Below are 26992 nucleotides of genomic sequence, written 5' to 3' on the forward strand. Positions count from 1 at the left end.
ACATTTCTTCACTCAATGAAGAATATATTTACAGCTCAATCTGATCAAGAAATAAAAATTTTTTCTTAATGGTAGAGATCCATACATACACAGGATAGAGAACACTCAATATTGAGTAGTGTTCCTCAAATTACTGAGCATATTCAATTGCATCAAAATCAGCTTGAGATTCTATTATAAGCGGAATTTTCTTAGTGGACCTATGAATATGTATTTTAACAACATTTAAGAGAAACACTGAAAAGTTGGTGAAGTTGCAAACATTGTTATTTCTACGTTGAAATTCAGATTACACAGTCATCATTTGGCAGAGCTTATCAAAGCAAGCAAAACTCAATAGTTATTGCTAGTTGAGAGTTGCCCTTAAAAAATAAATTTAAAGTGGGACGCCTGGGTGGCTCAGTGGGTTGAGCCTCTGCCTTTGGCTCGGGTCATGATCTCAGGGTCCTGGGATCGAGCCCCACATCTGGCTCTCTGCTCAGCAGTGAGCCTGCTTCCCCCTCTCTCTGCCTGCCTCTCTGCCTACTTGTGATCTCTCTCTCTGTCAAATAAATAAATAAAGTCTTTAAAGATAAATAAATAAATAAATAGAATGAAAAATAAATTTGAAGCAATTATATGGGACTGGACATTCTGTAGTTACTAATTAATACTGAAATAACAAAAAAAAAGATACCGTAGTATAGACCAATTTCACAAATTTTAACTACTGTACACAAATGAGAATCAGATCTTTAAAAATAAGAGGAGCAGTTTAGACTAGAGCAGATACCATCAAATGTAGTAAGTTGTTAATATAATAAATTTTGCCTCGCCCTTTCTTTTGCCTGTAATCATTGAAACCTCCTTTTACAGCCCATATATTCTTGATTTTATAAGTCTTGACAAATGACAGATTGCTTTACCTGTTTTAGGTGTTGAATATATCAGATACTTTTTCAAACTATCTTGCAGCTAGGAGGCAGGTAGCTAGGCTCCTCAAACCAGGTAGATCAACCCTTGATAATGAATTGGGAACTAAGAAGAATACCAGCAGGAATCAGGATAATCCTTTCTCTTGGTTTTGTAGTTATGGAAAAGTGAAGTTCCTAGAGTAGCAGGAACAGCCAAGGCAGTCATTGATGACAGCTGTGCAGGTTGAAGCATCATAGTACCCTGTATTCATATTCTACTACACTGGTTCTAAAGTTTGTTTAAGCTTGGCTTCTGGTCCTGTAGCCTCTGGTCATGGTTAGAAGATCCCTCAGTGATTCTGGAAGCCAACCAGTATCCATTTAATAATTTCATTCTCTCCCACAAACAATCAGAGGCACTTCAAGAGGCTAATAGTAAGATTCCTGTCAGGTAGATTAATATAAGAATTTTGATGTAAATATTTTCTTATTTATATGTAATTTAAAAATATGAATCTTATGTATTCTTTAGTTACTGCTTATATTAATGTTTGTAAAATATATAGTACTACCCCCTTAAGGGGGTAGGAGAAGAATAAATGAAACAAGATGGGATTGGGAGGGAGATAAACCATAAGTGACTCTTAATCTCACAAAACAAACTGAGGGTTATTGGGAGGAGGGGGCTTGGGAGAAGGTGGGTGGGGTTATGGACATTGGGAAGGGTATGTGCTATGGTGAGTGCTGTGAAGTAAACGTGGCTATTCACAGACCTGTACCCCTGGGGGAAAAATATATTATATGTTTATAAAAAATTTAAAAAATTATTAAAAAAATATATAGTACTTACAAATTGTTCTTATTTTGTAGTGCAATGTTAAATAATTTTTGCAGTACAGAATGCTATCTATATTCTCTATATTACTCCTTACAATTGCCTTCATATTACTTTGTTTCAATCTTATAAGTATCGTGATACTCAGTTTAGACAAAAGAAAAAAACAAATTAAAAAATTAAAGGATTAAGGTCACAAAGTCAGAAAATGGAACTAGAACCAATGTCTTCTATCTAAAATCCTGAGATTTTCAACCTATACTCTGTTGCCTTTAAAATGAGTTCCAAGGAAGAGGAAAACAAATATCTAACTAAAAGGAACTCTAATTTTTGACCATGGGAAATAAGACAAGGCAGTGTAGAGTTTCTTGAAACTATATATCCACATATCTATATCTTCAAAGTCTTACAGATCCTCAACAGCTCACATATTTTTTTGATGTCACCCTAAATATCTGTTTCCAACTTTCTCTTGGAGAAAGCTTAAAGAAATCACGTCCATTCATGCTATAAAATAAAATAAAATAAAATAAAATAAAATCTGTATTGTTGTCACAGTTACATTTCAATGAAATTCTGAGGAGAGAGAGGAAGAAAGAATCAGAAAAAAGTTCCTTCCACTTAGGTCAATTTCTGATTTTCCTTCATTATGGTCTAATGGAGTTTTAGAAGTTGATATGTGAAAGAATAAGCAAACATCAACTGCCACAAGATTTTCCAAGTTTCCATCTGTATGCAGCCTGAGGCAACACTGAGCTCTGTGAAGCCATGAATGGGAAGCAATGTTTCCTATAGGCAAACAGCCACCACTCTTCTAATTCTCTTTTTCTTTCCTTGCCTGAATACATCCTTAGACTCCCATGCTTGTACCACTCTAGAGTAGTTACTCTAGGACTGATGATAGAGTTTGCATTGCAATCACAGCAATAATTCACTTCCTTTGATTTCTGAGTTTTAAATAAACAGCATTTAATGCTTATGTTTTGCTAGATTTGCAACAACCAATGTCATGGAGCTCTGTCTCAGCACTGTGCCCTAAAACTTCTATTCTTGGTCACTCACAGAAATTTACTAGCATTCAGTAAAGGAACCATTCCTGGTTTCCAACTCATCAAACTGCCAGACACCTGAGGCTGCTCATACATTCACTTGTTCAGATCTTCCAAGGTTTCAACTTGCATTCTTCATGTTACAGCTGCTTCCTGTCCCCACTGCACTCCCAATTGCTTGAGTCTACACACACATATACATACACATCTTGCTATCCCAGCTTCCAAATATTCTCTTATTTATAATAGTTATTTAAAAATACAAAATCTGGGTGGCTATATATTAACCATTCAGAAGAAACTGATCTCAAGCTAAGATTGAACTTTTAAATGTCAAGCTGCTTCAGCCTGTAACATCACCAACCATGGAACTTTCAGCTAGAACCCATAGCTTTTTATCCTACTCTGGGTGCAAGACCAAGAGGACCCTCTTGAGACCTAACAGCTATAAACCTTCTTTACCTGACATACTTCAGCTCTCAGAGGTTCTTTTGGCAGCTTCAACTTTGACATCTAATCCCACTTCCGTGAGAGTTTATCAGAGGGACTGGAAGAACTTCACAGGCAACTGTTACAAAAGAGAAAAGAAGTTAATGGAGAAGAGTCATAATTCTACCTATTTCACTCTTGCTCTCTCAGCCTAAAGGAGAAAAAAGACAAAACCCTCTTTAACCTTTATAATTCCTTTAGAGTATCGAGCTGGCTGACAAGGAGAGATAGAGTGTTCTGAGAAGTGGAAATGTACCTAGAGCTGAAGTGACATAATAGCATAAGGTTCTTAGAAGAGTGGGAGTGTTCAGAGAAATTGCAGATTGTAGCAATTTATTAAAATGTCTGTTAGAAAGTCATATTCTCCTTAATTGCACAAGATCTAGTTAAGAATCTAAAGGAAAGGAAACATTTTCTCTTTCAGGCCCATCCCTTTGCTGCTTTTCAACTTTATAGATTAGAATTACAAATCTTTATTGGCCAAATGCCAGGATAATTTAAGGCACCATAACCACAGGGTTTGCACTCCCAAAGGAATTAATGATCATAGCCCAAGGGAATAAATCAAAGCTTGGAGAAGTATGGGCCTGTTCCTTTTCTTTACAGGAATACAATTACTTTTTCTTTCTTTACTCTTTCCCTTTTAGATTCCTTTAAATCTCAAATACAGGCATTGAGACAACCTTGAGAGTAATATTTGGTTTTCTAATCTAGAAACCTTGCTCGAAGTGATTGAAGCTTTATAAAGGGTTGATGGTAGAAGAGCATGTGAGCATGTTCTTCTCTTTCATGAACTATCTTTGGGTTTATGATCCTGGTCAGTATGCCCAAGGAAGAAATCTCAAGTCAGCTCTGCTCTAAGCATTGGGATTAGCTTTCCTTTTCTGCTTATCTTCTCATTCACAAATTTTCTCAGGGTGAGTAATAAGAATTGGATTCAGGTTTGGTTTTAAAATGTTTAGGACTAGGCCAAAGAGGTCTATTTTCCATAAAGGCCTTCAAGTCTATGTTGTTTAGGGAGAAAGGTCTCAATTCCTTCTGCTTAGTTTACTAACATTTTATATTAGAGAATGGAGTTGTACCTAATAATAAAGTACTGATTTGTCCTGATTGGTTCCTTGGAGATATTGAAGGGAGAAATTGTCAGTCAAGGAAAAGATTTAGAAATTCCTGTATGTCATGATATTCCTGAATAAGTGAATCACAACCCTTTTCATAGGTAGCAACTCTATAAGTGGTCTTTTACAAAGATATCTGCTGAAGGAAATAATATTGCTCCTTCCAACTCCATAACAAAAGTCTCCAGGTGTAGCCAGCTCCTTCAATGTATGTTTTAGCTGCATAGAGCCAATGCATCCCAGATAATGCCATTTGTAGTAGACAAAATTATTTTCCCTCTATTCTTCTATGTTTTTGGCTGAGACTCCTTTGCCCGCATTATAAGGACAGATTAACAGGAGAAAATCTAACAGAAGTTTAGTAAGATGCATAACTCTTGTATACACGGGAGATACCCAGGAAAACTGAGTAACTCCTCAAAATGGCTCAAGCCAGCCACCTTAAATATCATCTTCAGCTAAAGAAAAAGATATTGAGGGGAGGGAAGCCAATTAGGAAGTTTATTAGACAGAACACAGTAAAGAAGGGTACAGTAGTTATGCAGATTTAAGTTGCTGCCTTCTCCATTCATAGAAGTTTCTAGAGATTAACTTCTAGGTAGAGAAAGGGAGGCACTCTTACAAAAGGAAATTTCCTTTATAAATAGAAATTTCTCTTAAGAAAGGTTAACCTACTTAGTTTTCAGAACTCTTCCTGTATCTTCTGTTTCTTAAAAATAATCAGCTCAAAATAATTCTTATGTCAAAGAGGCATCTTTTGGGGTGGTACATTCTGCTTGCCTTTGACTTCTTTGGGCTGTCTATAACCAGTCGTTGAGCAAAATGAGGACAGAAATGTCCAGACAGTTCTACCTGACATGGGGCACTCTGCCTGTCAATAGTCATTCTAGAGTTCCCCTCCAGTTTGATTGAAATGTTGTCAGTTCTGCATCATAGTGCATGGTGTATCCATTGCCTCAGCCCAATCCTTGGTTTTCTCCTTTCCTTTTAAATGTTTTTTTTTTTTTTTTTCCCTCTAATAAACATCGTGAACCCTAAACTCTGTGTCAGCCTCCATCCTGAAAAAGGCAACCCATGATATAAAAGTATTCATAAAAAAGAAATAATAGAGGGAGAGAAACCAAAAGAGACTTTTAATCATAGGAAACAAACTGAGGGTTGCTTGAGGGGAAGGGAGGCTGGGAGGTGGGGAACTGGGTGATGACATTAAGGAGCACTGGGTATTGTGTAAGACTGATGAATCACTGAACTCTACCCCTGAAACACTATATGTTAATTAATTGAATTTAAATAAAAATAAAAATTTAGTGTATGTATATGAATGTGTGTGTGTGTGTGTACACATGTGTATGTGGCATTTACTTAAAAGCAGAAGAAACTGATTTCTTGTCCTCAGTCTTCTTGGTTGGGGTCCTAGTTTAGGAATTATAGGGCACAAAAATAAACTCATCAAGCATTTCTGTTTCCTCGAGTTTTAAAAATATTTCCTCTGGATTGTTTCAAGGGAGTTTTAGCCACTTAAAGTTTTTATCATATCCTGATGTTGAATCTATGTTTGCATTAGCCACTACCACCAGTGATCAGAGCAACAAAAAATTTAAGTACTTTCATATTCAATCTATATTAAATACATTTCGCTTTTGTGTATGTGTGTGTGACTACTCCTGTTACGAGATGGTTTAATAGCCTAAAGCCACTTGGGGAAAGGGAAAATATTTAAGAGAAATTATTTTATGGTCATCAGATTAGTAAGAATTGGGAGAAGTAAATTAGCATGGCCAGTGACTACTTATGAAAATATCTATTCTATTGGATTTGGGTTAAGAATTGGTAAATCAAAAAAAAAAAAAGTGTTGCTGACAGCCATTTATAGCTATTTCTGAATAAGGGTCAACAAGAAGAAGAGAGAGAGAGAGAAAGAGGAGATGGATGTTGAGACTTTGAGAGTTAATTACATGTCTGCAAGGGTCAGTGGGACCTTATATGATAGATCATTATTACAAATTCCTCTGACAGCTGTGTCAGTGTTCATTTATGAACATTTATAAACAACTATAAAATCTGTGGTTATATTTCACCTACACTGACCCATATAATTGCCACAAAAATTAGATAAATTTTTAAAAATTTGATCCAGGGTGCCTGGGTGGCTCAGTGGGTTAAAGCCTCTGCCTTCAGCTCGGGTCATGATCCCAGGGTCCTGGGATCAAGCCCAGCATCGGGCTCTCTGCTCGGCAGGGAGCCTGCTTCCTCCTCTCTCTCTGCCTGCTTGTGATCTCTCTCTGTCAAATAAATAAATAACATCTTTTAAAAAAATAATTTGATCCTGTTCTTTGTTTTGGTGCCGTTTTTCTTCTTGAAACATATAGTCTGCTCTCTCTTCCCTGTGATGTCTCAACATATGCATAGTTAGGTTTGTGATATGTTACCTTATTGCTCTAGACATAACTGAGTAAATCTGTACCAATCCACTAATCTCTGATTAAATGAAGAGGTTCTTTTGACAATTAAGTAGAGGTTCCTTTGACAATTAGTTAAATATGTGCAACAAGTAACACAGTCCACATTAGACCTTCAATAATTGGTAGCTATTGATATCATACCAATACTATATTATTGACACAATTATCCTCTTTTTACTATCTTTTTAAGTTTCTGATTGCTTCTATTCTGCTACCTTCTTAAATTTGTCTACTTTCTAAAACCACGTAATTATATATGGGAGATTCCCAATGTTACATGTCTTTTTCCTGATTGTTTTCCTCTCCTTTAACCTCCCTTCCCATCTCCTCACCTTGTCCTCTGTGCCTCTTCTTCGTTCCTTTTATGTCTTCTCCCAACCCTCTCTGTTTCCTCCAGTAAATAACTATTTATAATATTCGTATTATAAATATTACATAAAAATTTATATTTAAATAAATATTTCCCAGTCATGGCTTATAACTTGTTCTCTGGTTCTACAATCCCATTCTCATTAAATAACTATAAAAGCTGAAATTTTGAAATTGATTTTCTGATGGCTAATGAAATAGAATAAGAAAACAAGGGCTGAGGTGCTGAACAGATCTGATCAATTCTGTTCTTTTTCCCTTTTTATTTAAAAATAAGAATTTCACTAGGCACAGACGAAGGGAAAGCAGAACAAGAACCATAGTTCTCCTTGAAGGAAGAAAAGTAGATAAAAATAAAGCATTATCCCCTAAAATTATAGTAATGTTAGAACAAATAACTTGCAGTTTGCAATAGACTTTTCATATACCTCATGGCATTACTTATTCCATGCTAATGATGAGGAAACTAGTATTTAGAGAGGCTAAGTTCCTTCTGTAAGAGATTTCTTATACTACTGCATCAGGAAGGAACCCAGGTCTGCAGATGGAGCATGATTGGGCGTTCATTCCATCTGGCACCAAGATAGATCTGTGTGAACACATGAAACATAATATCACTTAAAGATGCCACTTTTTCTGCCAACTATAAATCAGAGTCTGGTGCTAAGGTAAAGGACAGTCAGAGAAAAGTTAAATGGCCTGGGTGAAATATTCTGCCCATCACAATTCATTGTGCAGATCAAGTACAGCATTCCCATGCACTGTATGTACTGACCACAGTGCCTTCTCCTAAAGTAAAGAGAGCATTAGGCTCTTTGACCTTGTCAGTGGAAGTATCAAAAAGGACTTCTCCTAAATACTGTCTTGTGTAGGGAAGATAAATTACATCTGGCTCTGTCTCACCTAAAACCACATTCTAACTTACTTTATAAGAGTCAATCCAGTCAGTATTTAATGTCACAGGCCTTGACTTCAAACTAGGCTGTATTTTTGGTTCTGGAGCACACTGGCAGTGACATAATGGATGCTTTATTTGATCTCTCTAAACCTCAAATTCCTTCTATGTAATATGAGAGAATAAAATGAACAGTTCTTTTGAGAATTAATTGAGATATCACTTAGGTAAGTGCTTGATTCAGTGCCTCAACACAGTGTCATAGTAGCTACTATCATCATCATCATCATCATCATCATCCCATCCCCGTTATCAGTTTATTATTAAGCTATAGTGAAAACAACATGCATGTTGAAGTTAAACTGATGTGAGCTCAAATCCCTTTCCCACCAATTATCCAAAATGGAAATTAGGCAGATTATTTGCCTTTCCATGAGTCATATATCCCCCTTGTATTGGGTATGTTACTTCTCTATGAAATCAGACTGAACATTATTTAGGACATATATGTCAAGTTCATGGAAAATGGAATGCCCGAAAAATGCCAGAGGTCAACAAAAACTCTCCTTGCGCTTTGCCTGAATACCTAATGGTAATAAATTCTTCGCAAAATGTATTTTTGTTCAAGCTGTTCATCAACCGTATAAGGGGCAAAAGTAGTGCTTTCAATCTGTGATAATACTACTTCTCTAACTTGCTTAACATTTTTGTAAGCACTTCATTGGTTCATGTTTATATATTACTATCTATAATCTATTTTTCATTTTTGTCCTTCAAATAAAATTTGAAACATACAAATTATAGAAAAACAAAGCATATACTTATGTACCTGTTCAAGAGGAAAACAATTCCCTTCTATCTTTCTAAGTTCTTTGACTGTTCTATTAATAATTACATTCAAATAAAACAGATTAACAAGAGAGAAAAATGTGTACATATGGGGGCCCCATAAGAATATGAAACCCAAGGACAAACTGGGCAATTAAGGGTTATATGCCCTCTTGAGCAGAGGAATGGGATATAGACATGGGGTTTCAAAGGCAAAGACTATGATTCATTGGACAAAAAGAATAGAAAATGCTAATCAGATATTCATCCTGATTCATATTTATCATTCAGATAAAAAAGTTGTCTTTTGATAATAGCTCTCTTGCTGGGCCAGGCCCCTATCTAAATTATCTGAGGTAGTTTACGGAGACATGAAAATTTTTCCTAAATTTTCTAGATCTTAATTGCTTTCAACTCAAAATATTTCACATGCCTAAGTGGCACATTTTGGAGAAATTTGTTTTGAACCCCTTCTTAGCCAACACAAAAATTGAAGATACTTTAACTTCTTTTTAATTTTTTTTTCAAATGTCTATTTTCTTTTTTTAGGTGATTAAACATAAACTACCACAGTTTTATTATCCATCTCTTCATGCTTCTTTCCTTGCAAAGATAATTACAGGTAACTGTATTAATGACATTCATGACCTTATATTTTCCAACATATATCTGTATTGGTAAAATATACTACTTTTGGTGTGATCCTTGAGTTTGATGAAACTCATCTGAAAAACAACTATGTTTTTGTGGTTAGACTTTTAATTGCCAATTTGATTTCTTTAATATTTAGAAGTCAATTTTATTAACAATTTCCAAAAATGTTTTAAGATACATTTTTCTAATAAATGTTTGCTTAACTTTTTACTACTGAGGAAATAGAGTTTTTTAAATGATTTTCCTTTTTCCATTCTGTACATTTTTACACTCTTCCTTCCAATTCCATTGTTACTTATCTGTACTTTCTCTCTTTCCTAGTCAAAATTATATACTATTTTATTATTATTCTTAAATTTGTAGACTATGTTCTTGACAGTTCATTTTTGTTTGCTTTTTCTTTTATAAGTTCTAATTTTTATTTTTCTTAAATCATTTTTGTAAATTTGTGATTTTACTTTTTCTGATTTTGTAAGCAAAATGCTGAAGTCATACTTAATATATATATGTATATATACATTATTTTTTGATAATGTAATGTGTACTGATGGTATAAATTACCATCAAAGTCAAGCTTTTTTTTTTTTTTAAGATTTTATTTATTTATTTGACAGAGAGAGAGAGATCGCAAGTAGGCAGAGAGACAGGTAGAGAGAAAGGAAGAAGCAGGCTCCCCACTAAGCAGAGAGCCCGACACAGGGCTCGATCCCAGGACCCCGGGATCATGACCTGAGCCAAAGGCAGAGGCTTTAACCCACTGAGACACCCAGGTGCCCCTCAAAGTTAAGCTTTGTTTGGTCTTCTCTGTGATAATGTATAAAGCTTTTACTTTTCTTCAGTTCTAATGGTTAGTTTATTTCAATTAGAATTTCCATTACCAATTGGTATTTTAAGAAATACATTTTGATATTTCCAAATGAAAAGAGTTTGGATACAATTTTTTTGCTGTCACATTGGGATCACAGAATGTTACCTCTTGATATTGATTCATTGTCATTTTTAAGCCTCCCATTGTGGCTTGGAACATTAGCAAATTTTACAAATGTTCTGTGTGCTCTTGAAAAAAATATACAGGCATACCTCATTTTTTTGTTCATTGCTTTATTGTTTTTCACAGATACTGCATTTTTTAATAGATAAAAGATCTGTGACAACCTTGTGTCAAGCAAGTCTATCAACACCATTTTTCCATAGCATTTCCTTACTTCATGTCTCTGTGTCACATTTTGATAATCCTCACAATATTTAAAACTTTCAAATTATTATTATAATATTTGTCATGGTAATTTATAATCAAAGATCCTTGATATTTCTATTGTAATTGTTTTCGGGTGTTATAAACTAAACCCAGATAAGACAGTGAACTTAATCACTAAATGTACTTTGTGTTCTGACTGCTCTACTGACTGGCTATTCCCCTGTCTCTCTCCCTTTCCTCAGGCCTCTCTATTCCCTGAAACATGATAAATTCAATATTAATAAATTCTATAAATTCAAATAGCCCTATAATGGCCTCTTAATGTTAAAATAAAAGGAAGAATTGCCCATCTCTCACTTGAAAGTAAAAGGTTTTTTTAATATTTTTATTATTTATTTATTTAATATTTTAAAATAATTAATCTTAGTAAGGAAGGCATGTTGGAAGCTGAGATAGGTCAAAATATCGGTGTCTTATACCAATTAGCCAAGTTGTGAAAGCAAAGGAAAATTTATTAATGAAAATTAAAAGTATTACTTCAGTGAACACACGAATGATAGGAAAGCGAAACCTTAGTGCCGATATGGAGAAAATTTGAGTGGTCTGATAGAAGATCTAACCAACCACAACATCCTCTTAAGCCAAAGCCTAATCGAGAGCAAGGCCCTAATGCTTTTCGATTAAGTCTGAGGAAGGTGAAAAGCTATAGAAGAGAAGTTTGAAAGTAGCAGAGGTTGGTTCATGAGATTTAAAGAAAATTGCCGTCTCCATAACATAAAAGTGAAAGATGAAGCAGCAAGTGCTGATGTCATAGTTGTAGCAAATTATCCAGAAAAATCAATCTAAAGAAAATAAACAGAAAATAAAAATAAACAACAGATTTTCAATGTAAATAAGAGAGGCTTACATGAAAAGAGATGTCATCTAGGACTTTCATGGCTAAAGAGGAGAAGTCAGTGCCTGGCTTCAAAGATTCAAAGGACAAGCTGCCTCCCCTATTACACGCTAATGCAGCTGGTGACTTAAGTAGCAGCCAGTGGTCATTTACAATTCTGAAAACTTTAGGGCCTAAGAATTATGCTAAATCTACTTTGCCTGTGCTCTACAAATGGAACAACAAAGCCTGGATGGCAACACATCTATTTACAACAGGGTTTACTGAATATTTTAAGCCCACTGCTGAAACCTACTGCTAAAAACAAAAGGATTTCTTTCAAAATATTACCGCTCATTGACAATGTACATGGTCACCCAAAAGTTCTACTGGAGACATATAATGAGATTAGTGTTGTTTTCATGCCTTCTAACACAGCATCCATTCTGTAGCTCTTGGATCAAGGAGTAACTTTCTAGTCTTATTATTTAAGAAATATATGTCATAAGGTTATAGCTGCCATAGACTGTGATTCCTCTAATGGATTAGATAAAGTAAACTGAAAACTTTTAGGAAAGGATCCACCATTCTAGATTCCATTAAGAACACTTGTGATTCATGGAGAGAGGCCAAATATTAACATTAGGAGGAGTTTGGAAGAAGATGTTTCTGACCCTCATGGAAGACTCTGAGGAGTGCAAGATTTCCATGGAGGAAATAAGTTCTCCATGATGGAGGTAGGAATAGAACTAGAATTAGAGGCGGAGCCTGAATATATGACTGAATTGTTGCAACCTTACGGTAAAATTTTCACATATGAGAAGTCACTCCTTAAGGATGAGCAAAGAGGGTGCCTGGGTGGCTCAGTAGGTTAATCATATGCCTTTGACTCAGGTCATGATCCCGGGTCCTCAAATCGAGTCCCAAATTAGGCTCCCTGCTCACTGGGAAGTCTGCTTCTCCCTTTACCCCCCCCCCCCCCCCCTGCTCATGATCCCCCTCTCTGTCTTTCTGTCTCTGTTTCTCTCTCTTTCTGATAAATAAATAAAATCTTTTTTTTTTTTTTTAAAGGACGAGCAAAGAAGTTGGTTGCTTGAGACGGAAACTATTCTTAGTGAAGATGTGGTGAATATTGTTGAAATTACAATAAAAATTTTCTAACTTTTACTAGTTGATAAAGCAGTGGCAAGGTTTAAAAGGATTGACTCTAATTTTGAAAGAAATTATACTGTGGGTAAAATGCTATCAAATAGTATCATATGCTGCAGAGAAAGTGTCTGTGAAAAGAATTAGTTAGGAGTCTACACCCAGGATCTGTCATGTTGGGTTTTGTAAGTTGTGTGGCTGCTATCTTGGCCTATTCTCTTATAAGGACTTGGCCCTTCAGAACTGCTTCCCCAAGTCCAGGTCTTGCTGTGGGTCACCAGAGCAGCACTCCCACCTGCTAGAGACTATACCACCCAAACATCTCCTTCCCTGAAGGTAGGTACTGCCACTGGGGCATAGTGGGAGTCATCAGTACGGTGGTGGGTGTGCAGTTTGGTGAACAACACCACTCATCCTAAATGCACTGGAAGTGCAGGGCAGATAGATCAAGCTGGTTTTGGAGGTGGCCCACCATTTGGTGAGAGCATGGTAGAGTATTGCCATGAATGATGCCAAAGGCTTAGTTAGAGGACAAAAAATCCTGGTTTCTGGTGCACCAGTCAAAATTCCTGTTTGTTCTGAGAACTTGGGAAGAATCATGAATGCCATTGGAGAACCTGTTGATGAGGGAAGTCCCATCAAAACTAAACAATTTGTACCTATTCATGCTGAGACTTCTGAATTCATAGAGATGAGTGTTGAGCAGGAAATTCTGGTTGCTGGTATCAAGGTGGTGAATCTGCTGACTCCCTATGCTAAGGGTGGAAAAACTGGGCTCTTTGGTGGTGTTGGGGTTGCCAGGATGGTATTGATCATAAAGTTAATATCATCAAAGCCCATGATAGTCACACTGTATTTGCTGGTGTTGGTGAGAAGACTTGTGAAGGCAATGACTTATACCATTAAATGATTGAGTCTGGTGTTATCAATTTAAAAGATACTACTTCCAAATAGCTCTGGTGTGTGGTCAAATGAATGAACCACCTGGCGCTCATGCCTAGGTAGATCTGAATGAACTGACTGTTGCTGAATACTTCAGAGACCAAGATGGTCATACTACTCTTTATTGATTATACCTTTAGCTTCACCCAGGCTGGCTCTGAGGTGTCTGCCTTGCTGGGAATAATTTCTTCTGCTGTGGGCTGTCACTCTACCCTGGCCACTGACAGGGGTACCATGTAGGAAAGAATCACCACCACTGTGAAGTGATCTATTACCTCTGTATAGCCTGCTTATGTGCTTACTGATGACTTGGCTGCCCTGCCACCACCTTAGACCTTTTCGATGAAGCCACTGTGCTGTCCAATGCTATTGCTTCGATATGGATCCTCTGGATTCCACTTCTCGAATCATGGATCCCAGTGTTGTTGGAAATTAGTATTATGATGTTGCCCATGGGGTTCAAAAGAACCCACAGGACTACAAATGATGGACATCATTGGCATCCTGGGTATGGATGAACTTTCTGGGCAAGACAAATTGATTGTCCTGTTCATGGAAAATACAGGGTTTCTCATCTCAGCCATTCCAGGTAGATGAGGTTTTCATATGTCATATGGAGAAGCTGGTACCTATAAAGGAGACCATCTAAGGATTCTAGTAGATTTTGGCAGGTGAATCTGACCATCCACCAGAACAAGCCTTCTCTGAAAAAGCCATGGCAAAAGCTGATGAGCTGACTGAAGAGCATTGGTGAGGGGTTCCTTTTGGCAAAAGAAGCACTCATTTTCCATACTTTCCTTCCCTTTCCCACCTAGTAAAAAAAATTTCAGTGTCCTCTGTCAGCCACATAAGAGCCTTAATTGAAGACATTGTGTTCTGTCTGAAGAGGACTGAAGGTTTCCAGTAAGATGTACACTGCTCAGAAAAAAAGTGAATTGATGCTGCAAATATTATTGTTGTCTTATTTTCAGAAATTGGCACACCACCCCAGACTTCACAAACCATCACCCTGATCAGTCATCAGCCATCAACATTAAAGCAAGACCCTCCACCAGAAAAAAGTTATGACTTACTGAAAGCTCAGATGATGGCTAGCACTTATTCGTAATAAAGCATTTTTAAATTTATACACACACACATACACACACACACATCTTTTTAGACATAATGGTATTAAGTACTTATTAGACTACAGTGTAGTGTGAACATAAATTTTGTATGCATTGAAAAACCCAAAAATAATGTGACTTCCTTTATCGTGATATTTACTTTATTGCAATATCACTTTATTATGATCATCTGGAACTAAACCTACAATATTTACAAGGGATGCCTATAGAATATAGAGAGCCCATATAATAATTTCCAACTTTTAATTATTCTTTAAATAGTGTGCATAATAGTTTTTTATAAATGGATAAAACTATCATAAGGATATTGAACAGTATTGAAATAGCATTTTTTATTATAAAATAGTTTATTTATATAGTGTTCATATAACATTTTATATTAAAATTACATGCTAATTGTGAGATTATGGAAACTGTATAAAGATTTTAAGAAGAAAGTAAATGCCAATTGAAATCCCAACACTTTGAGAAAAGACCCCTCAGCACTTTGGGACTGTACCTCAAAGCCATTCTCTAGGCACATGCACACGTTCTTTTCCATTATGCTTTGCTTGGTGGACACTTGTTCAGGGCCAGGCTCTTGAAAATGCAGCCTCACTCCCAGCTGTCTCATTCAGTTTATTTGTCCCTAGGAAAGTCTCTTGCTTTTAACATCTGTAACATTGAATAAATACTTATTTAATGCATATCTATTTTGAAATACCCACAAGTTTTCTGTTTAGAGGAACAAAAACAGATTTACATATCAGCCTGAAGGTTAAACATGGGCTCTCTGAAAGCACAAGTGGCAAGAAGTTCCAGCACTGGGAACATTCCTTCGAAAAGCCCTGCCCCTGGGTATATCAATTCAAATTCATGAACTATCTACTATCTACGGGAGCTTATCTTCATTTCCCCCATGGGAGGAAAATGAAGGGAAAGTAATGGAAGGGTAATGAGCAAAGCAGAGCTTCAGTAGTAGAAAAAAAGAAAACAAATTTTCTATCCCACTGCCTTATTAAGGGTGTGTGTATATCTGTAAGTATGAATATTCTAGATTCTCTCCTTTAAAATCAAGAAAAATAAAGATTCATATGAAAACCTATAATAATAATAATAATATAATATAATAATAATAATAGTTACTACATTTACATTTGTAGACTGCTTTACAGATTTTAAGTTACATTATCTTATTTAATCCATACAGAAGCCATTTGAGTGGCAGGGGATCTATTATTCATTCAAGGCATTAGGAAGTTAAGACCAAAAAAAAAAAAAAAAAAGAAAAGTTCTGTGACTTATTCAAGGTTACAAAACCGCTTTATATCAGAATGAGAACTATCACATCAAGTTGGCTAATATGTAGTTATGGTTCTTTCATGCTGAGGAACATAAACATTTCCTTTAAATAAAATCTGCAAAGAAAGTAACATGTTATGCAATAAAATAAATTTAAATACAGGACCATTTCAGTTTTCTCTTATGTATTAGAAATTTTAGATTATAAGCTGAAATGGTATTGCATTTTAAATATTTTGCAAAGAGCTTATATAAATATCATGTGCTTTGCAAGCATAGTTTTTGAGTGATGAGAACTTTAAAGATGTCAATCTAATAATAAGAAGAAACAAGGAGCCCTAGGTGGCTCAGTTGGTTAAGCATCCAACTCTTGATCTCAGCTCAGGTCTTGCTTTAAGGGCCATGAATTCAAGTCCGGTTTTGGCTCCATGCTGTGTATGGAGACAACTTTAAAAAAAAAAAAAGAGAGAGAGAGAGAGAGAGTTTAACTTATCTACAGTCTTACAGATTTTGGGGGATACAGCTTATCAAATATATGGTGCAATTTGGATTATAAAATGAAGTGTGTGTATATGTGTGTGTACAACTTGATGAGTTGTATATCAAGAAGCTCAGTGGTTTCTTCCCCTGGGGATACCTATTAGATAATGATTTCAATTACTGTATTATGTAATCATGAAGCTTTTATACTAAAACATTTTTGTCAAAGTAATAACATATATCCAAAAACACACCCATTACAGGAGTACAGAGTGATAAATTCTTCCAAATACATCACATCAGGTAAATATAACCACATTCAGGATAAAAGTCAAACCACTATAATTCCAGAAACCCCTCCTATTCTTTTAACATCACTAAGCACCCCCAATTCTGAATTCTAGTAATATAGATGAATTTTGCCTCTTTTTGAACTTTTTACATATGAAATATACAATATGCACTTTGGGGCCCTGGATTTTTTTGTTCAATATTGCATTTATGAAATTAATTCACATAGTTGCATGAAATATGTGGTTGAAACACAATCATTTAAATCCACTTGACTATTAATAAACATTTGTGTTGTTTCTAATTTTGGCAATTGTCAATAATGCTGGCACAAAACTTTTCATATAAGGATTTGATCAACACATGACACATTTTTGCTGAATTTAACCCTAAAATGAAAGGTCTTGATTATTGGCTTTGCTTTAGATCAGCTTTAGGGAATAGTGATATATAGATATCCAAAGTATTGTCTGAAAGAATCTATTGATCTAAATCTCTGAAAAATACATTTGCTATTGCATTGAATCAATAGACAGATTTGGAAAAAAAAAAATGATTTCTTTAAAATAGTGAGTCTTCCAATCCATATACCTTCATTTATTTGGGATTTTGTAAATCTTTCTATATAGTGTTTTATAATTTCCATTATAATTGATTTATACAAATTTTAATGATATTTTAAGTATTTAATATAATTGATATTATACTAATATAATTTTAGAATATAAATATTTATTTGTTGTTGAAACTTTTTATTTTGATATGATTTTAGATCAATTCCATTTGTAAGAAATAATACTTAGAATTCCAGTGTACTCTTTACCCAGTTTTCCCCAAAGGAATTCTTGCAAAACTACTATAATAACACCATCAAAATACTGACATTTTTATTATGAAAGTATATAAGAGTGATGTCACCACAAAGATCCCTCACTGTGTTACCCTTTACAACCAAATCTACTACCCTTTTTCTTCCCATCTTTTACTCCTGGCAAAAAATAATCTGTTCTACATTAATGACATTTTCACTTTAATAAGGCCATATAAACAGAATCATACAGTGTATGATCCAATCCTCGGTTATTTGGTATTCCATTTAGCATAATTTCCAAGTTCATCCAAGTCATTGTACCTATCAATAATTTGTTGTTATTATTATTACTTATTATATTGTTGCTTGAGCAGCATTGCATGGTATGGATGTACTATAATTGTTTAGCCATTATTCCATGAAAGACATTGGAATTATTTCCCATTTAGGATTATTACAACAAAGAAACAAAACAAACAAAAAACTGCTATTGAATATTGCTATACAGGTTTTCACATGATTTTTTAAGTTTTTATTTCCCTAAGATAAATGTCCAAGAGTGCAATTGCTGGGTCATATGATATTTGCATATTTACTTTATAAAACTCATAAATCTATTTTGCAGTGTGGCTGTATCATTTTACACACCCACCAGCAACAGATGAGTGACTTAGTTTGTCTACATCCTTGGAAGCATTTGGTTTTGTCACCAGTTTTCTAATGATTTGTCATTGTGATTTATTTTGCATTTCCCTAGTGGATAATAATGTTTAACATCTTTCTGTGTGCTTATTTGCTATCTGTATATCCTCTTCAGTGAAAGTTGCATTTATGTCCTTTGCCTATTTTGTGATTAGATTTTTTTTTTCACTTTTGAGTTCTGAGAGTTCTTTTTTTTGTTTGTTTGTTTGTTTGTTTGTTTCAAAGATTTTATTTATTGATTTGACAGACAGAGATCACAGGGAGGCAGAGAGGCAGGCAGAGAGAGAGGAGGAAGCAGGCTCCCCACTGAGGAGAGAGCCCGATATGGGGCTTGATCCCAGGACTCTGGGATCATGACCTGAGCTGAAGGCAGAGGCTTTAACCCACTGAGCCACCCAGGTGCCCCAACTTCTGAGAGTTCTTTATGTAATCAACTTTCTAGCCCTTTATCAGATATGCAATTTACATATATAATTATCTAGTCTGTAGCTTTTTTATTATAATTTTATAAATGAAGTCTTCTATATAGCAAAAGTTTTATTTTTAACATTTTTTACAAGTTTCAGTTTATTATTATAATTATTATTTTTAATATAATTTTTTATTTTTTATAAACATATATTTTTATCCCCAGGGGTACAGGTCTGTGAATCACCAGGTTTACACACTTCACAGCACTCACCAAAGCACATACCCTCCCCAATGTCCATAATCCCACCCCATTCTCCCAAACCCCCTCACCCCAGCAACCCTCAGTTTGTTTTGTGAGATTAAGAGTCACTTATGGTTTGTTTCCCTCCCAATCCCATTTTCTTTCATTTATTCTTCTCGTACCCACTTAAGCCCCCATGTTTATTATTTTTTTAACAGAATAAGGCTTTAGTGTCAGATGTAAAAATTCCTTACATTCCAAAGATTTACTTTTTCTGAAAGTTTCATATTAGAGTCTATATTCTAAATTAATGTTTCTATAAGGTGTAAATTTTAGATCAAGTTTGTTTATTTTTTAAACTCCTTCCTTCCTACCGTCCTTCTGCCTATAGATACTGGTTTCTTTAGCACCATATGTTAAAAAGCCTATCCTTTTTCCACTGATTTGCTTTTACACCTTTGTTGGAATTGGTTGGACACTTCTGGGCTTTCTCTACAGTTACATTCATCTATATGTCTATTGTTCCACTACCACTATATTGTCTTGATTAATATAGTCGTATTATAATACTAAATATCAGATAAAGCAGTCCATCCTCACTTTTTCAAAATTTTTATTCTAGAGCCTAGAACCTATTTCTTTCCAAGTAAATTTTAGTGTAAGCTAGACTATATGTACTAAAAACATTCCTGCAATTTTCATAGAAATAGTTTAAAACCTACAGAATTTTGCAAGATAAATATCTTTATTATTTTAAGTCTGGTAATCCATTAACACATTATGCCTCAACATTTTTTTAGGCCTTTTTTGATATCATCGACATTTTGAATTTTTTGGCATTCAAGTTCTGTACATGTTAAATGTATACCTAAGTATTTTGTTTTATTTTATTTGGAGTGATTGAAAATCGTGTTACAATTTTAATTTCTTCCCCACATGCCTTTTCAATTATCTAGAAGTATGATCTTCCATCCTGTGTAGTTGCTGGACTGACTTACTAGTTCTAGGAGATTTTTGTCTGTTCATTTTTGTAATGATTTTATTTATTATTTGAGAGAGAAAGAGAGCCCAGGTTGGGGGAGGGGGTGCACAGGGAGAAGCAGATTCCCCTCAGGTCTCCATCCCAGGACTCTAGGATCATGTCCTGAGCCAAAGTGAGATACTTACCCAACTGAGCCACCCAGACACTCCTGTTTGTTCATTTTTAATATTCCTTGGGATTTTCTATGTAGAAAATGTCATTTTCAAATAAGGAGAGTTTTATGTATTCCTTTACAATACGAATGCCTTTTATTTCTTTTAGTTCCCGTATGCATTGGCTAGAATCTCCAATATTATACTGAAAAAGAGTGGTAGAGGAGATATTTTGGCCTTTTTCCTGATCTCAGAGAGAAAATACACAGACTTACTCATTAAGTTTAATGCCGGCAGTATGTTTTTTTTTGTTTGTTTGTTGTTCATGATCTTTATCAATATTAAGTTGAAGAAGTTCTCCTCTAATCCTAGCTTCTGAGAGTTTATTAATGAGTGCTTCTTAGATTCTAGCAAATGCTTATTATGTATCAGTCATTATGTTTATATGATTCTTCCTTGTACATCTATTGATATGATAGATTATACTGATTAATTTTGAATACTGATCAAGACTTACATATTTGGATAAAATCCCATTTGGTAATTTTGTATCATTCTTTCTATATATAGTAGGATTTGATTTGTTTATATATATATATATTTCCATCTAAGTCAGTGGTTTTGTTTTTCTTTCTTTGTTTTTTATTTGTTTCTTTTTCTTGGTACCATCTGTGTTTAGTTTGGTATCAGAGAAATACTAGCCTCATAAAATGAATAGAAGTATTTCCTCATCCTCTGTTCTGAAAGAAAATTTGTAAAATTGATACTAACTGATCTTTGAATGGTAAAATTTTCCTTGAAATCTTGTAACTGGAGATTTCTTTTGAAGAGCTTTGGAAGTATTCAATTTTAATATTCAATTTCTTGATGTTTATAAGAGGACTCTTCAGATAACCTGTTTCATCTTGGTTGAGTTTTAGTAGTTTATAGTTTTCTAAGAATTGGTCCAAATTCTAATGTATGAGAATGAAGTTGTTACTGTATTTTCTCATTTATAATGGTTGTAGGGCCTATAGTGATATCCCCTGTTTCATACTTGATGTTAAGATTTGAATCTTCTTTCTGCTTATATTTGACAGAACTGCTAGAGTTGTATCAATTTTCTTACTTTTTCTGTAGAATCAGCTCTTTATTTTTTTTTGATTTTTAAAGTTATTTTCCTATTTTCAATATCATTAGTTTCTATTATTATTTCTTTTATTCCCCAACCTCCAGGTTTATTCTCCTATTATTTGTCTCATTTTTTAAGGCAGTGACTTAAATGATTAATTTGAGAATTTTCCAATGTAAGTGTTTATTGGTATAAATTTCCCTTTCTGCACTGTTTTAGCTATATCTCATTATTTTGGTAAGTTGTATTTTCATTTTCATTTAGTCCTGGTAGTTTTTAAATTTCCTTTGTGATCACTTCATTGATGCATGTGTTTTTTAGAAGTATGCTGTATAATTTTCAAGTGTTTTGAGATTCTGTTGCTTTTTGTTATTGATTTCCAGTTGACTATTCCACTCAAATTACCTATTCTGCTTTATATCAAATTTTTAGAGGTTTAATTTTATTTTATTTTAGAGAGAGAGAGAGAGAGCTCACATACATGAGAGTTGGTTGAGGGGCAGAGGGAGAGGGAGATGAAGAGAAGCAAACTCCCTTCTGAGCGTAGAGCCATACTCAGGGCTTGGTCTTATGACCCTGAGATCATGACCTGAGCCAAAATCAAGAGTCCAGTGCCTAACCAACTGAACCATCCAGGTGCCCCTGCCTTATATCAATTTTTAAACATCTATTGATTTTGTTTTATGGTCCAGAATATGGTCTGTCATTGTATATGCTCCACAGATGCTTAAAAAAAAAAAAACAAAAAAAAAAAACAAAACAACTGTGTATTCTGTTACTGGGTAGAATATTCTCTATGAGTTGATTGAGATCTGTTGGTTGATGGTGTTGAGATCTGTATCATTGCTGATTTGCTGTCTATAAGTTCTATCAGGTGCTAACAGGTGGACATTGAAATCTCCCACTATAATTTTGCATTTTTTCAATATGCTTTATCAGTTTTTGCTTCACATATTTTGAGGGCCTGTTATTATGTGTTTATGCTTTTAGAGTTGTTATGTCTTCCTGGTACAGTGATCCTTTTATCTTTATGTAATGGTCCTCTTTATCACTCTTAATCTTCTTTCCTTTGAGGTCTACTTACTTTTTCTACTAATGTCACCCCTGCCTTTTTTTTTTTTTTTCCATTAAGGTTGGCATGTTTTATATTTTTCTATCCTTTTACCTTCACACTAACTAGTTTAGTTTGAAGTGAGTTTTGTGGATAGAATGTAGTTGAATAATATTTTTTTATCTATTCTGCCAATCTCTTTCTTTAAATTGATGTATTTAGAGCACTTAAATATATTTTTTGCTAGGTTAGTGCTAAAGTCTACAATTATTTGCTTTCTGTTTCTCATTTTTCATCCTCTCTCTCATTTTTGTTTAGCATTTCTTAATTTCCGGTGGTGTCCTTGGACATATTTAGGATTTAATATTGTTTTTTAATAGTATTCTTGAATATATTGCCCAGCATAGTTTCATAGTTTATTATTGGTTCTTTAAGTAGTTTTATATATACACATATATATAATATATTATTATATTAAATATAATAATATACATATATAATAACACATATATAATAATATATATGTTATATATATTATAATATATAATAACACATATATATAATATAATAATATATTATATTATATATATATAAATATAACCAAAGTCTACTATCATTGAAGCTTTACCACTTCAAATGAAGTGTTAAAAAACTCATTTCCTTTTAAGTCCTTTACCTTAATTTGCTTATTGTATTTTTCAGTTTTATAATTGTCATTTGTTTCCTTTTTATATAACTCCCATTTCTTACTGAGATTTTCCCTTTCTTTAATGAAAAAAAAAGTTGTTTCAATATAATTTGTAATTACTTGTTAGAGCTGTTTTATGATGGATACTTTTTCCTGATAATTGCAATATCTGATTCAATTTAGTATTGGCATTTATTCATTGTCTCTTCTCACTCATGGTGTGATTTCCTTAGTCCTTAATATAAGAAATGATTTTTAAATGTATCTTGTAATTTTTATATAATATTATAGACTCCACATCTTATTTAATGCTCATTTTAGGCAAGAATGTCCCTGCTCTGTATATTGTTAGGGCTGAACAAGAGTGTGTTTACTTTCCCACTGGACTCCACTGGCACTAGTGAGGGGGAAAGTGGAAGCCTTACTCACATCTGCTTCCTGCTGTAAGTTGGGGGCAGAAGCTCAGTTCCCTACTCTACTCTCTTGACACACCAAGAGGAAAAGGATGAAAAAGGATTGCTTACTACTTCACCTTCTGCCACCTTCCTCTGCCTTATATTTGCTGAGTGGAGGTGAAGGTTCTACTCTCCATGGGAACTTCCCCCACTAACACTACCGCTGCTGCGGGCAAATTAGAGCCTCCTGCTTTTTTCAGACAGGAAATGGAAGATCAGCTCCCTGCTGAGCCTTTCTAAGTCTAATTTGGAAGAAGAGTTAAAAGGAAGGACACGTCAGAGATAGGTTACCAGCTGCTGGCTCAGCCCTGCTATTATCCCATCAGGGGAATTGGGCAGTAACATCCTGCAAACTGGATTAAGTGCAGGAATAGGAGTATTGTTACCTGATTTCACCTGCGGGTGGTTGAGATGAAAGATCAACTCTGTTCAGCTCTACTGTTCTGTTTTGTTTTTTCTCCAGCCTTATGCTGGAGGAGGGTGGGTATTGTGAAAAAAAAAAAATTTTTTTTTTCTATTGTTAGGTCATCCCTTTCCTGGCATTTTGGCTGGGAAGGAATAAGCTTTAACTGGTGCTTCCTCCCCCCTACTCATTGTTGGTTGTTCTAGGTTAGAGGCTTCTAGAGGCTTCTACAGTGGCCTGTCTGGGATATATGGAAGACAAAAACTGAGCAGGGAACTCACATCTGTGTCATCCCTACATCTCAAGATCCTTAACCTGTTTGCCTTCTTCTTTGTACCTTTTCAGACCCTTTCTAAATTTGCTGTGTTATGTCCAGGGTTTTTTTTTGTTTGTTTGCTTGTTTTTTTTAAAGATTTTATTTATTTATTTGACAGAGAGAGATCACAAGTAGGCAGAGAGGCAGGCAGAGAGAGAGAGAGAGAGAAGGAAGCAGGCTCCCTGCTGAGCAGAGAGCCGGATGCGGGACTTGATCCCAAGACCCTGAGATCATGACCTGAGCCTAAGGCAGCGGCTTAACCCACTGAGCCACCCAGGCGCCCTGTTTTTTGTTTTTAATTGCTTGTCTTTTTGTTTTATTTACGTTTTTAAGTGATGTGAGGGAGGAGCTAAGGGAGTAGGTTTGTTTCATTTTGGCAGAAGGGAGTATCTGCAATTGCTTTCTGGATATTGGCTTGTATACAACGGCCTTGGTAAATTCACTTATTTATTCTAACAGTTTATACAATGTTTTGGATTTCCCATGTATTCAGCTATTAAATCTGTAAATAATGAGTTTTATTTCTTCCTTCTAATCCATATTCTTTCATTTCTTTTCCTTAACTTTTTGGTCTACAATATAATAAAAATGATTAAAAGTGGTAATAATTGTTGTCCTTGTTTGTTCTCAATCTGAGGCTATGTGACAATATTTCACCATTAAATATGATGTTTGTAGTAATTTTTGTTCATTCTCATTTTGTGGTAGCTGCAATTCTCTTCCATTACTAATTGGTTAGTCTTTCTATCAGGTAATGCTATTTTTCATGTCCTTTCTGTGTTAATGTGGTGAAATATATTGATCTTTTGGGCTTTTATCCCTCTTTTGTTCAGTAAAGTATTATTACACACAATACAGTTTACCAGTGTGTGTAAAGCTTGTTGAATTTTGGTAACTCTATAAACACCACTACAATCAAAGGAAAGTCCCTACACCATAAAATGTTTTCTTTTTTGCCTTTGAAATGAATTTACTTTTCAAAGACCCAGACCCAAGGAATTACTGATCTGTTTGTTATTATAGTTTTACCTTTCTTAGAATTTTATTTACTATCCATTATCTTTTTTTTTATTCAACTTCTTTTATTTTGTGTGATATTTTCAAGATTCATCCATGTTGTCGATTATATTAATATTTTATTCCTTTTTATTACTGAGTAAAACTGTGGTTTAGATATACAGTGCTATGATTATCTACTCACCATTTGATGGAGATTTGGGGTTGCTTTTATTGAATCTATGAATATTCTAATATGAGAATTAGTGTACATTTTTTCAAGTGGCAAGAAGTTTTAATTTTTCTTAGATAAATATCTAGAAGTGGAATGGTTGTGTCATAAGGTAAATGAATGCCATTTTCAAAGTGGTTGTACCATTTTGAATCCTTATCAGCAAAGTATAAGATACGTGGTCACTCCGCATTCTGTCCATCTCTTTTAATTTCACTATCCTGTGTGTGTGTGTGTGTGTGTGTGTATAGAGGTCTCATTATAGTTTCAATTTGTGTTTCTATGATGATCAGTAATGATGATAATTGCTTCTTGGCTTATTCAACATTCATACAACTCCTTTTCTGAGATAATCTGTTTAAATATTTTGCCAACATTTTTATTGGGTTTGTCTTCTTATTATAAAAGTTCTTTATGTATTCTGGTAGGTCTTTGATGCACATTTGTTTTACAAAATCATTCTAGTCTGTGTCTTGCTAGTTTCTTAAGTTAATTGTCTTAAAAAGAGTAAATAACAGGTTTACAATAAAATTAAGAGGATGGTGCAGAGATTTCCCATATATCCCCTGTCCTTACACAATGCATACTCTGGTCCATTATCACTATCACTCATCAGAATAGTATATTTTATTATCAAGGATAAACCTACCAAATCATAAAGGATACCACATCATAAAGGATATCAAGGATAAACCTACCAAATCAAACCTGCCAAATCATAACCACTCAAATAGTTTACCTTAGTATTCACTCTGGTACTGTATATTCTATGGGTTTGAGCAAATGAATAATGGCATGTACGCATCATTTATAATAACATAGAGAGTATTTTTAATTCCCTAAAATCCTCTGTGCTCTACCTAATCATACATCTTACAACTTCTGCCACCTATGGCAATCACTGATCTATTTATTGCCTCTATAGTTCTGCCTTTTCCAGAATGGCATACTGGAATCACAGTATGTAGCCTTCTCAGATTGGCTTCTTTTACTAAGTACTATGCATTGTAAGTTCCTCTATGCCTTTTCATGGCTTGTGGCTCATTTCTTTTAGCTCTAGATAATGTTCTGTTATCTGGGTATATCATAGTTTACCCATTAATTACTGAAGAACATCTTATTACTTCCAGGTTTTGGCAATTATAAATTAAGCTATCACGAATATCTGTGTGCAAATTTTTTAGTGGACATACATTTTTAGCTCCTTTGGGTAAATAATGAAGGATGCTATTGGTGGATTTAATGGTAAAAGTATATTTGGTTTTGTTAAAAAAAAAAAAAAGTGCCTGTCTTTCAAAGTAGCTTTGCTATTTTGCATGCCCACCAGCAATGTTTCAGAGTTCCTGTTGCTCTACATCTTTACCATCTTTGGTATTGTCAATCTTTCAGATTTTGGTCATTGTAATAGGAGGGTAGTGGTATCCTGTTGTTTTAATTTGCATTTCCTTGATGACTTATGAAGTAGAGCATCTTCTCATATTTGTCTCCTATCTCTGTATCTTCTTTA

At 34.6% G+C, this 26992-nt stretch overlaps 1 pseudogene; it reads left to right on the forward strand.

The window, feature by feature from the left end:
* The first annotated feature begins 12983 nt into the window (after positions 1 to 12983).
* LOC132010578 (ATP synthase subunit beta, mitochondrial-like) lies at positions 12984 to 14506 on the forward strand (annotated as a pseudogene).
* The last annotated feature ends 12486 nt before the right edge of the window (positions 14507 to 26992 follow it).

The sequence above is a fragment of the Mustela nigripes genome, chromosome 2 (genome assembly GCF_022355385.1).
Source record: "Mustela nigripes isolate SB6536 chromosome 2, MUSNIG.SB6536, whole genome shotgun sequence".
NCBI classification, from domain to species: domain Eukaryota; kingdom Metazoa; phylum Chordata; class Mammalia; order Carnivora; family Mustelidae; genus Mustela; species Mustela nigripes.